This window comes from Neolamprologus brichardi, chromosome 15 (assembly GCF_056152115.1).
Source record: "Neolamprologus brichardi isolate AB-2024 chromosome 15, ASM5615211v1, whole genome shotgun sequence".
Classification (NCBI taxonomy): domain Eukaryota; kingdom Metazoa; phylum Chordata; class Actinopteri; order Cichliformes; family Cichlidae; genus Neolamprologus; species Neolamprologus brichardi.
In genome coordinates, this window is record NC_142118.1 from 4,156,566 (window position 1) to 4,167,356 (window position 10,791).

Genomic DNA, 10,791 nt, shown 5'->3' on the forward strand with positions numbered 1-10,791 from the left:
TCCGCCCCCAACTAAGCTTTTTCACAGTGGTAATTATCATCATAACCACAGCGTTTCCTGCCGTCAGCCCATAATGCTATTTTGCAGGGGTCATCCTTCGGGGCGTGCTGAGATAAATATGGCAAAGAAACGCCCACGACAGTATTAATACTTCGCTTTCTCTTGGTGAAAGTGGCCTGGTCCTTTTTTCTTTTTTTTTCGAACGCTCATTCATGCCTGCTTATGAAAACCGGGCACTCTCAAGAGGAATTTTATCATCGCCCCAGACTTGTTAGTAATATAGTTCAGGAGTTAAAGTGAATGGATGAGCCCTAAGGGTCCACGCTCGACAACAGCAAATTATCCCACGGGTCCATGATTTGTGCTTTCGCGGTGACATATTGAGTGCTCACAAAGAGATTCAGCCATGCATGAAGCACACGTGCATACAGCAAGCCCATATACACCTACGCATTTATGGTAACGTGTGTGCGTGTGGGTGTGACAAAGCCAGTTGAATAAACAGATGCGGTCATCAGAAACTGACACCATGACAGAATAAATTCTGAGCTGCAGGTGTTACAGGTCACTTACACATCATCCAACCATCCTGCCCTTCCAAGGTTTTGTAAGTTTTTCGCAGGAATGATGCGACTTTAACAAGAATCCTGACTTACGTAGAAATTGTTGTAAAAACATATTTTTCAAGGTCAGCTTTGAGGATCAGTAATTAAATATGAGAAAACCCACAAATTGTTGCTCAGGGTGGAAGAGGCACCTCAATGAGAACCTAATTTGTTGTGAATATGAAGCTTAATAAATTCCAACTTTTGATCTACTTTGCATATTTTCTGCTAATTACAGCACGGGAGGAAATGCCGTCTTTGCATATTTGAAGGAGCGAGAATAAGAGAGCAAGAAAGTGAAACGGGGAGACAAAGACGAGGGTGAAAATAAAAAAAGATTACATGCTGCTGGCCTCTGTAATGAGATTGTCGTCATATATTCCAACCAACCTTAATACCTCTGCAGTGTTTGAAGATTTTTTCCATTTGGGCCAGGCTGGATGGACTGATTAATCACTTTTTAATCAGGATGCCTCTGTGAATAATTCACCCTTTGAATGTCTTCTGAAGCACTGGGGTGACACAGTTTTAAATTTATTTAGCCTGATTACCTCTGCTTCCAATATTTATCACACAGACAGACAACTAAATGTTTGATTCCTTTACACTGTTGCAGTGGTGATATACTGCATTGCAGTAAAAGATGGCCAATAGCCAACAAGTGACAGTAGTGTACAACCTGCTCATCCTTTCAAAGAAAATATAACCTCCCAGCTCACTGGACCACTGCCTCTTTGCTTCTGTCTCACTGATTGCTTGCAAATGCAAACCCGAGAAAGAGAAAAGCTCAAAGTTTACACACGACTGACTACCTCTGATTTTAATCATTAGCTCACACAATACACGGTGAGACAGGTAGCTCATGTGCAACACTCCAGGGCGATTTGCGTACACTTTACATACCGTAGATTTACATAATTTGACAATGAGGAATTATCCACTGGTGCAGAAAGCGTGATTGTAAAATTAAAAAAAAAAGAGAAAGAAACTAAAGTAGTTGCTGCAATCTGTGTAGTCAGAAAGAAAAAAATAGTGAGCTACACCGACTGTTTTAAATGTCCTGGTTCAGTGGGACAAGATGAGATGTTAGATGAGATAAGCACGAACAGGAAGTGTTTTATCAAGTCATACTGACAGACAATTTAGAAGATTTGAAACTGAAATGATTGTAAATAGCATTTGATTCAACACAAGTTAGAAATATTTAGCTTTGTTTTGGTTGACTGCCTACTCAGTTTTTAGCCATAGATGCAAACTGCTTCACAAAAAAATTGCCACTGTCCCAGAACTGAACAGATGATGGGCAACTTTAGCAGCTAGCTTATTAGCATTTGAACATTTAGCTAAAGGAGCGTGACATTTCCATTAGGAGAAAGAGGTAAACAAAAGCAGAGGTAAAAGCTTAATGGATATTGAATGGTAGCCAGATACACACACGCACATAGACACATACAGGTCTATATGATCTATAACATAGGTGTCAAACTCTGGCCCGCGGGCCAAATTTGGCCGGCAGCCTAATTACATTTGGCCCGCGAAGACATACCAAATTACTATTAGAGCTGGCCTACTGGTATTATACAGCTAATATATATATTGTTTAGTATTAAGCTTTGCTTGTTCCATATTCAGTTTTTCAACAAAACTTCTTTGAGTCCATAAGAAAAGATTCATTCGTATAATCTAGAGGAAGATTTTTTTTCCAATAAATATTAATGTTAGCCCGCGACTTTGTTCCAGTTTTGAATTTTGGCCCACTGTGTATTTGAGTTTGACACCCCTGATCTATAATAAATGATACCGATGCTGTCCCTTTTCTTTCTTGCTAAAAAAATTAGCTATACGCAAAAAAAGGCAACCAAATTTCAACTATGGGCTCAAGGTGCATTACAATGTGCTCTAATAGTGCCTATACGTGATGATTAGAGATTGAGATTAATTTCAGTTTTTCTGTGCCAAAGGACACCTGGTGCTCATCTCCGAGACAGAAGCTTTGACAAAAAAAACGTCAGTATTTGACTCCCTGGGAATGAGGACGGGCTTTCACTTGCCGCATCGCAGAACTCCTAAAGAGACGGGGCTTTTCATCTCCTGCATTCCCTCAGTCTGGCAGCCTTTCTCTTATTTCAGATTATTCAGTGAAGAGCTAAAAGTCAAAGTTTATCTCACTGTGTCTCTATGGCTGTGTCAACCCACAGCCACCCACTCATTACTCTACTCTGTTATCATCGCCCTGCTTTCCCAACCCGATACTTTTTGATGTTTTGTGGAAAATCAAAGGACAGAGTGGCACAGAAAAGGCCATCAGCCTCGTCTGTGAGAGGAGCTCACGCTGCTACCTCGCTTACACAATGAAACAAAGCCTAATCGAAGAGGGAGAAAAAAAATGAAACAATGCCAAGATTCACATTTTTACAGCAGGTAGTTTAGAAGAACTGACAAAGACAATAAATAAAATAATTATTAATAATTGTAGAATCTCTGCATTTATAAAAGAGCCACAAAATTGATATCAGAAGCTTCAGTGTCAAACACTACACATCAACCTGATCTCCTCAATCACCTCTATCTCCTCAGTTTTGTGTCCCCCTAAGCTCAGTGAGTGTTTTGCATATGGTCTGCTGGTTTTACATGTGAGCCACGTTATTGTCCCCTTGCTGAATTGCAAAATAAAGAATGAATTAAGGAGACTCACAACAAAAGACTGTCTTGCATTCTGCACCCACTAAGGGGGAGTAGCTCTGCCCTCCTGTGATTTAGCCTTCAGACTTCAGTAAGCTTGTTTCTTAAAGAACAAATTAGTGTCTGCAGTATGCTGTGCCCTTTTACTTCAGGTTTACCACGGCACAGATTAATCATCGCTCAATCGGATTCTCTGCTAATAAAGCCTGGGGGCAGAATTGCACTATTACTTGAATTAATTAACAGAACTTGCTGCTCTAGTCATATTTTAAAAGACTGTAGTGCACTTTGAACATTTGTTATAACCCCCCCAAACTACAGTGTGTGTCTTTTCTTTCTCCAGGGTTGCTGGCCTAGTTTAGGCAGAATCGAGTCAACATACAGTCAGGCCCATACGATTTTGGACAATTACACTTTCAGAATTTTGTCTTTGCATGTTTTATACATAGAGCTCTTTTTCAGAAGCTCAAAAGTAATTGGATAATCAACTGACAAGCAACATCATGGCCAGAAGAGGTTCTCTTGTTATTTTATGGTAAGTTAAGCAGATAACTGGAGTTATTGGCCGTTCATTGGAACCTTTAACATGAAGTCCAAAGAGTTGTCAGGCATTATTAGGCTGAAAACTGAAATAATACTGTAAAATAAATTTATCTGAGAAGTATTACAAACTTTAGGAGCATTGACAATCAACAATCTGAATGCACAGGTGAACCCTACAGAACCAAAAGCCCTGAAAAACCACAAAAGAACATTAAAGTTGAGAAACATTGAAATTCTTCCTTGGTTCAGAAAAAATTACAAAGTCTAGACAAGTCAAGAACACGCTTAAGGAGATAGTGTTTTACAACAAGGTTCAAACCACCGGTTACACTAGAGAACAGGAAGGGCAGATTAGACTTTGTCAGAAAACATTTAAAAGAGCATGCACAGTCCTGAAAAAGAAAACTTTGGACAGATAAAAACCAGATGAACTTGTACCAGAATGAGAAAATGAACTGTATCATCTGTCAACAATGGTGGAGGCAATGTTATGGCACGCGCCTGTATGACTGCCCCTGGAACCAGGTCTCTATAGTTTATTTTACATGTATAAATATATATATATTTATTAGGGGTGCAACGATACACAAAATTCACAGTTCGGTTCAATACTTTGGTGTCACGGTTCGATATTTTTTCGATACAAAAAAATGTTCATGCTTTTTTAATTTGTCATTTATTAAAATTATAAATGTATATATTATTATAATTATAAATATTTTAACTCAAAAGTACAGTTTTTAAATTTAATGTTGCTGAAACAACAAAGTAATAAAAAAATAAATCTATCTGATCGAGAAATCCCTCATCTTTGGAAAAGAGAGTTTATTACAGAGAAATGGCTCTTTCCAAAATAAAAGCTATACTATACGCTTCTTCTGGGCTATATTCTCAGCACCATATTAAACATATCAGGTCCCCATAAGGAGAATCATGTGCTAACGGCTGTCTAAATGACTCGGGTAAAGTTTGTAGCATGTGTGCTTGTTGTTTTTGTCTGCTTCCACTTGTCTTTGCACTAGGATGATGTCGGAGTAAATGTGCAGTCATATTCGTTGTGTTCCCACTAGTGCTGTCAGCGTTAATCTGAAATGACGTTAACGCCACAACACGGCAAATCTCCGTTAACGAGCTACCGCGGATCGCCCCTTGCGTGGGGCTGGACGGTGTCAACATGTTAACGAGCAAACTGGCAGTAGTTCCCACCCATGTAATTGAGCATTGCGTGGCACATCCGACATACTGTTTTACTTTAGTCCATGACGCGCTTACCTTCAGGGTCATATGTCACATGAAGACCAAAATAGTTCCAAAGGCCAGATCTGAATGAGGGTGGGGGAGGTTCAATTTGCCATGTTGCAACGAGCTTAGCTTCTGTCTTGCTAGCTTGTGCTGCGCTCAGTGGATCCGCGCTCGACGGTGCAGCCTAGGCGGAGTAGTCGAACGCAGATCCACTGAACTCTCAACACAGACAGCGTCGTCAGAAGAAAAGTTGATAAAATAAATTAAACACTTTGTATTGTTCGATACACATGCGTACCGAACCGAAAGCACTGTATATCAATATCGATACGAGTATTGTTGCACCCCTAACATATATATATATATATATATATATATATAGCTGTGGCTACAATGTAGCTTGCCATCACCAGTGTGTGAATGTGTGGGTGACTGAACGTGTAAAGCACTTTGGGGTCCTTAGGGACTAGGTAAAGCATTATACAAACACAGGCCATTTACCATTTATTAATGACCATGGTGGATTGTGAAGTGTAGAAGGCTATACTCTCTGCTCAGAATCATCCAAATGCTGCAAATGGGTAATGCCCAAAGCACCCTGCAAAGGAACCCAAGAGTCTCTAACGGCAAAGAAATGGGATATTCGTCAATGGCCAAATCAGTAAACCCAACAGAGCAGCTTTTCAATGACTAAAGACAAAACTGAAGACAGCAAGACCAACAAATAAGCAGCAACTGAAGGTGGCTTCAGTAAAGGCAGCTTAAGCTTCTGAAAATTCTGGACTATTTATGAAAAGCCTGTAATTCCCAAATTAAAGAAAAACTGCACTTCAATAACATATTGACTGGTTTAAAAATCCACTGTGGTGGTGTAGTCATGCCTCCGCATTGGAAAAGTTAGCCTGAAGTATTAAAAACTTGTCTGTTAGATTTCATTACGATGGATAATGATGCAGGAAGCAAAAATGAGTCAAAAACACAGTTGCAGCAGCAATCAGGAGCCATAGAATGAGATAAAGTGGCAATCATCAGAGCCACAAAATGGCATCCTCGAAAAATGACACCACACACTGTGCAGCACTTGCACAATCTAGTTATGCAAAAACAGAATGGCAAGTGCTTCAAACTTGGCACAGGTGTTATCAAGGGAAATCAACGTTTTTGAAACAGCTCGGACAGCGATAAGCACATTGCATAACAGCAACCTCTGTAGAAGGCATCTATGAAAAACATTTGCGTTGCATAAGTGCAATACATGTTGGTTTTACAACATCTATAGATGCCACAATGAAAAAAAATAGTGTCAGACAAGAGCTCCTGTTCTCCAGAAGCTTCGCAGGTTTAATCCAGCATGACAGTGATACTGCACATAAAATCAGACGTACGTTTCTAGAGAAGAAAAAGTGAAACTCTGACCTGCACAAGTGTGTCACCTGCCTTGACTGCAACAGAACACCTCTCCAAAGAAATTTATGCAACGCTAGTCTCTCAAGTCAAGTAGGGTTGACTCCGTTGTGTAAAAGAAAGCTGGGAAGCTGAAGTAAGCAAAAATAATCAGAATCTTTCAGCAATGAAAGATGAAATGGTTTCTATTGTGAAAATAGAAAATCTTAACTGTTTAGTTCTGGATAACATCAAATAACATATTGTTGATCTAAGCAGGTGTGCCGTTGCTACAAATATAAACAGGATCTTTTGCAATGTAAGTGATTTTTGCTAAAAGGTGGATTCACTTCTAAATACTGTATGTTGCTAGCTAGCTAGCAAGTTAAAGATAATGTTCTTAATACAAGCACAGTAACAGTGAATTAGGAATTGAGCACTGGGGTTAAAGATCTTTGGCTTTTGAGTTTAGGCCGTGGTTGGTTTGCTGAACTTATGATTGTTGTTTTTCAACTGGTTTTATCAGGAGCAAACAGGGGAGGGGGATTTTAAAGGATGACTGAGGGCATGTTTATATATTATATATTATATAATCGTTGTGTATTCAATTTCTTATCTTTAAAAAAAAAGAAAAAAGAAAAAAAAGAAGTGTCCGACGTGTCATATGTCTACATAAATTAAGGTGTGAAAATAAAAAGACGTCTATATCCAGGATCTTATTCCCAATAAGAGCCTCTAAAGTATGTAAAGAAGGACATTGGTGGATCTGCAACATATTGGCCCTAAATAGAATGTTATATCTTTAAAGTGTTGCTGGATGCTGTTCCATCCAGTTATCTTTCATTCTGTTAAAATTTGTAAATTATGCTGTGAAGTTTGATACGTTGCCTTTTCAGACAGCTGAGTCGTCGCACTCGGTAGCTGGTAATGTAGCTGGGGTGGCTAGAGCTCATCATCTACTAATTGGAAGGTTGACGGTTCGATCCCTGGCTCCTCCAGTCTGCATGCCAAATATCCTTGGGTAAGATACTAACCCCATGTATCTGGATGCATCTACTGGAGTATAAATGGGTGTGAATGTTAAATGTAAGGAGCACTTATGCATAAAAAGCACAGAAAAGAGCACTTGGGTTAATGATACAAGTTGCATAAAGTGCTTTGAGTGCTATATAAGAATTGGTCCATTTTTGCATAAATGATTATGTTAAAGAGTCCGCAAATCAAAATATGAAGCTACAAATAATAATAGGCTCTCTTTAAAACCTTCATATGTATATCTATGTGGATCTATTTCTTCTGTTAAAAGTATTCTCAATAAAAACGGTCTCTCAAATACAGGAAGATCGAAGCTTTAAAACCTAGAGAAATGAAACCACCAAAAACAATAAGGTATAAATATAGTGCTGGGGTCAAGAAAAACATATTTTTGTAATGTCACGCACAACTGATTGCACTGCATTTTCACTAGCAACATCCTGTTGTTATCAGGGGGCAAAACCTTTACATTACTGAAAGTGAGAGAGCTTAGAAGCCCGGCAGTGCATGTCTGCTTATGGTAGGTTATGTGAACGGTGCTGGGATGGCACTCCCCTTACATGCTTCAGCACTCCGGCGCACATAAACAATGGGGCCGGCTGAAATTGCTGTGATCAGAGCCTGAAAGCTGTGAGTGGCAGGAAGCAGCGAGCAGCAGCAGACGCCTCTGACAGCCCTCCAGCTCCAGAGATGCTGAGAGAGAAATGGCAGCATCAGTAGCAGCAGCAGCAGCATGCAGAAACACTGTATCCATTCATCCACAGGGCTGAAAAGCACCTTCAAAGAGACTGTGAAATTCATCTCAAGTCCACTGCCTGGAAAGAGACAGAAAAGAGGGATGAGGGAGAGCAACTGGCCTCAACTGGAGTTATTGATGTTCAATTGACTCTGGAGCATCTGCAGGCCCATTTTGTCTTGTTAATTATAGAGCACTAATTTAACTCACCCGTTGTTGCTAGAGATAAGAGAGGAGATGCTTGGTGAACCATGTGCAACACTGTGCCCTGACTTCTGCTTTACCACATGCTCCACCTGGATGATGATGACGCTCACAGCTACTGTATGTGTCTGTGGTAATTATGCAGCCATTTTTTTGTAGTTAACAACTTAAAACCCTCCACATTATCTACCTACTGAGGGAGAAACGCAGGATAAATATGCTGTCTGCAAGTAAGGCCTCTGTTTTTGCTGTTAAAGCCTTTACTTGTGAAATCCAGTTCAAGGACCTCGAATGACCTCCTCAGCTTTGATCATTTTTTCAGGCTCCAAAATGCAAAAACTCTGTGTTGCACTCTGTGAATTTATATAAAATATGGAGTTATTACAGAATAAATATCACCGAAATGTGTTTTGAAAGCGATATCGTGTTTCAGTTAAATAACTAAGTGTATTCAACCTCAGTAAGAGGGAATATGTGAACAAGATGCATATGAAAGTGCTCGGAGACAAACACGTCACCCAAATCTCAGCTATATAAACAGCCCCGAAACTGTGTGTCGAATTAAATGATGAAATCTGAACCCAAACGAAATCGCATCCATCAGGAGAAACATGTCGGGCATTCTGATTGGTTATATAAGAAGAGCATACAGGGATAGCGACTGCACACACACACACACACACACACACTCACAGACCCCAGAGGCCTGTGTTTGCCTTTCCTGTAATCTGAGCTTCCGTTCTCTGAAGAATGATGTAACTGAATGCCAGCCCTGAACCACGTAGGAGAGCAAGCCCAGTCAGACATACTGAAATATATGTGTGTGTGTGTGTGTGTGTGTGTGTGTGTGTGTGTGTGTGTGTGTGTATATATATATATACATTATTTGCACTGCATCTCTTTGCGTCACTATTTGCTACAAATTGCAAAAGGATGCCAGATGTAGACGTTATTTCTGTTGCAAACTTCTTTTTTTGGCCTCTGCAGATTTTGCTGCAGTAAACATGATCTTTTATTGCATCACGTTGCCCTGCAGATACTTTTACAAGGTCACCAAGTTGTGGCTGTGGACCAAGACATAAAGCCAGTAACACTAAATCTCCGACTGGTTTGTGAGCCATAAATGAAGCCGAGTACACACCGTCGTGGGCTGTGAATCGGTCAGAAGGACATCTAGAAACATGAATGAATTTCAAACAATGATCCCCCTTCACCTCTACTCTTCTCTCTTTTTTTCTCTGTAGTGAGTATCACCGTGAAGGGATCTCCTCACTCAGGACAAAGCTGCAGAAAGGCCACTGCAATCTAAAACCTCTTCCTGCTTCACCCAGCGTCACCGGCAGGTAGTTGGTGCCGTCTCAGAGAGTCATTTTACAGGCGCCGCTCAATACACCTTTCTTTGCATTCGTCTTCAAGGGGCCTTTCCATTTTTCAAACTGGCATCCACATAAAGGAAACTTTCACCCAGCACTCTGCAAAAGTCCAAAAACCATATGTGTCACGGTTTATACTTTAACTGTATTGCATGTTGCAACATAAGCATGTTGTGCAAAAGAAAGAGGAGCGTTGTGGCGAAATAGGCCAGGGGTTTCTTTACTTTGTAACACTACACTTGATGTAAAGGGGGTTGCCGCGCATCTATGAGTCTCTGTGTGTACGTGTGTGGGGTTGTGCTTGTTTTCCTCTCCATGTGACCCATTTGCTGATCGACCACAGTGTTCCCCACTCTGGTGGTGTTTCCATGCCAACGCCGCCAGTGGCAAGACAAAAGATGAGGACTCACTTGGTCTTGATCAAAGGGAGCACTGTTTCAGTCTGTTGCTCGTGCTATCTAGTATGTTCTGAAACTAACTGCATACCTAGAGATGTAAAAAAAGGATATATCACAGAACGGTGATTTCCACTCTTTTTCATCAGCTTCCCACCTAGAGCGCTGTCAGCTGATCTACAGCACCACTACTTCAGCACCTCCACTAATACTCCACAGTTATTATAATCGAATGTTATTTAGCAACATTATTTTGAATGTTTTGCAATAATTTTTTTTAAATGACGTGCACCACTTGGCAATTCAGTTCAGTTTAGCTAGCGTCAGTGTTTAGTCAAGTTGAGCCACATATTAAATGCTAAAAGCTGGATGTTTCAGCTTTCTACTGTGCAGTATTTTAGTGTTTGTCCATTGTGCAAACACTGAAAGGTTCAAAGCATTCAACAAAACACATTCAGCTATTTATTCTTACTTTTAGCTTGCATAAAATGCTTGTATGTATCAGTGTAGTTCAACAATGTTTCGTGTTATATACAGTGTTGGGAAGATTACTTTTAAAATGTATTCCATTACAGATTACAGAATACATGCCC